The sequence below is a fragment of the Anneissia japonica genome, unplaced genomic scaffold, assembly GCF_011630105.1.
Source record: "Anneissia japonica isolate Jap-2015-1 unplaced genomic scaffold, ASM1163010v1 scaffold287593_len981703_cov172, whole genome shotgun sequence".
Lineage (NCBI taxonomy): Eukaryota > Metazoa > Echinodermata > Crinoidea > Comatulida > Comatulidae > Anneissia > Anneissia japonica.
This window is the reverse complement of record NW_022726550.1, coordinates 862,190-865,244: the sequence shown is the minus strand read 5'-3', so window position 1 is coordinate 865,244 and position 3,055 is coordinate 862,190. Positions and strand designations below refer to the sequence as shown.

Here is a 3,055-nt window from a genome sequence, read left to right as displayed (position 1 = left end):
TAATAATAATAATAGTGTAGTTTTATATAGCGCACAAATCCATCTAATGTAAGATGCTCAGGGCGCTTGAAATGTGGACTAGTGACTCGATCAATGACTTTCTTCGCCCCTAAGGGTCCCTTCGTGTATGTGCTACCCGGTAACCCGGTACCGGCAACTCTCGTCGTCCACCACAGGGGCTGTCTGTTCCAGTACACCGGGGTATCCCCCTACTCGTCTCGAAGGATGTACAGGGTTCTTTATAGTGCACACGAGCCATTGTATACACTGGGCCTACGGTTTATAGTCCTTATCCGAGAAGACTTGTTCTACCACCAGAACCACCACGCGCACCCTTCAAGTTTCCCATTGGGACACACTAAAGCCCTGTCCTGACTATCAAATTTTATTTCACAAAAAAATATTGTATGCTAATATAATAATAATAAATTTAGCCACTGAAAATATATCAGTTATTGGCAGCCATTGACTAGAAAATCTAGTTGGCATATTACATCTCATGATAATCTTAGATTATATTTAACAATCCTGTATTTTATTACATTATATTATGTTGTAAATACATATTAATTAGAAAAATTAGCCATTATTTTAAAATATTCAAACTAATTTAACCATTTAAAAGAGAATCCTGCAGTCGTGCATTATTATTTTTTTTTATATATATGTACTTACCATTCCTTTCTTTTTCTCCTCCCTCCAATTAGGCTGAGCTACTTATATTAATATTAATATTAATATTAATTTTATATTAATATTAATATTAATTTTATTCTACGAATTTAGTCTTTAATTCTTTTTTTTTTTTTTTGCTTTCTCTTCATATCTTTCCTTTTTTCCCTTTCTTTCCTTTCCCTTTATTTCATTTCTTTCTTTTCATTTTTCTTTTCTTTTCTTGCGTATTCTTATCTTTCCTTTCGTTTTCTTTCTTTCTTAGTTTTTTTTTCTTTCTTTCCTTTACCCTCTTTTCTTTCTTTCCTTCTTTCTTTTTCTTTTTATTTCTGTGGTGTTAGTAACTTTTCATTTTCGTTTTTTTTAATTTTTTTTTTTCTTCGTATTCTTATCTTTTCTTTGTATTCTTTCTTTCTTAGTTTCTTTTCTTTCTTTCCTTTACCTTCTTTTCTGTCTTTCTCTGACTTTCTTTTCTTTCTTACTTTCTTTCTTTTTCTTTTGATGTGATGATATGGTCATGATGTCATGATTTCATGACCATATTTAGGCATGTCACATGTCATGTTTTTGTCACACAAAATTTTCTAGCCTGGACAGGCCTTAATTCATACTTTACTTTGATTTTTAATGTTGTTTTTTTATATAGCTAATATTTGGAAATTTCCAATACATCTATTGTGTATATTTACAGAATTTAGAGGGCCCTGAAGGAAGCAACGATGTCACTGATTCAGGGCTAACTCTTAAATAAATGATTATGAATAGGTTGCCTATATGTTTGTTGCATTTTCAATGCAATTTGATATTGTTATGATTATAAAGGTACTGTAGATGAAATATTAGCCATTAAATATTCTTAAAGAGTTATCATCTATGGAATTGCACTGTACCAGTGGGAGTAGTTGATGCAGTGGTAGTGGTTTGGGTTCTCAAGCTCGTGGTCAGGGTTCAAAGTCATGCTGTGCATTGTGATTGTGTCCTTCAGCAATGCACTTTAACTACCATTATCTCTCCACCCAGGAGTGCATGAGTGTACCTGATTGGTTTGAACAATAACATGCCCAACTACAGCAGTTGCAACATCATTAAATTCTCCCCCGGGGAGCTGAGAATGTGTTTCAATGACCGGGGAATGAATGTAAAAGTACATAGAAGCCTGTTTTATTATTATAATATGCGTTTACAGTATGTTATTCTGTGTAACAGCAAGGCACAATGGTGGGAGTGTACTAGCAAGGAAAAGACTGCAAGAAAAATGAGGAGGGAGGGGACAAGAAGAAAGGGACGGAGATTCCTTTGGGTAAACAAGTCAAGTTAAAATTGTTTTTAAATGCCCAAAATTTGTTTCAAAGGGGGGGGGGGGGGGGGGGGGGAATTTGTATTTTTTTTTCTTATTTCAATACATAACACTGATGATATGCACTGAAATTTTTAAAAGGGTAAAAATGGGATCCGCGCCTGAAAGCCCCTCCGACTCCTATTACTGCCTGAAAAACCATGGTAAGTACAGTGCAGTACCACCCTTAAAGGTAATTTGAGGATGACACCAGGAGACAATCCCTTTCTCAAAGAGTTTACTGCAATCTTTAATCTGCACATGGGCCATATTGAACAAGGAACCAACAGTTCTTCTTTATCAAACATAAATTGTGCCCAGGCATACTAGACATATTTCTTTGTCAACAGTTAATAACTCTTTTGAAAAATAGTGTGCTATAACCTGTGTTTCATAGAAAGAACTGCTTAATGTTAAAGAACCAGGGCACAAAGGTCTCTAAGGTTCAGCGCACATGCAGAAGTGATCACCAGTCAACTGCACTATACAGTAGTATGATGTTCCAATTATGCTCCAGTATGTCATTTTTACATAATATCCATGTTTTATTTTATTATAAAATAAGCTAGAAAATATACATTATACAGTAGAACCTCGTTTTTACGTACCCCAGTTATACGAACCCTCTGTTTTACGTACGCCTCGTATGGACGATGACGTCATCAAAAACCCCGAAAATATTCAAAACAAACGGCCCTTTTGAGAGCAAACATAAGTAAAAAGAATATAACAATAAACTATAACAATAAACAAACCCTAATGCAACGTATTTTCATTAAACATCAACGTTGATTGAGTCTAATAGTGGGTTGTTATAATCTAAAACCATGTGAACTGAGTGAAATGAACAACTACCGATGGTGCTCAAAATTATTGCTTTCCTCCTTAGCTTCGTGTGGCAAACCATGGAAGAACTTGTTTGGTCGAATTTTCTACACGAAGCTGAGTAGACATAGTTTCGTACACGAACGCTAATTGGTTGGCTCGCCCAGTGCATAGCACATGGTTGCTGTTTCACGTACACGAACGCTAATTGGTTGGCTCACC

The 3,055-nt window shown here is 35.3% G+C and overlaps 1 protein-coding gene across 1 annotated transcript in view; it reads right to left on the bottom strand.

Moving 5' to 3' along the window:
* LOC117113235 (TATA box-binding protein-like protein 1) overlaps nt 1-3,055 on the bottom strand; it is a 36,948-nt gene that overhangs the window by 23,630 nt on the left and 10,263 nt on the right. The window lies entirely within an intron of this gene.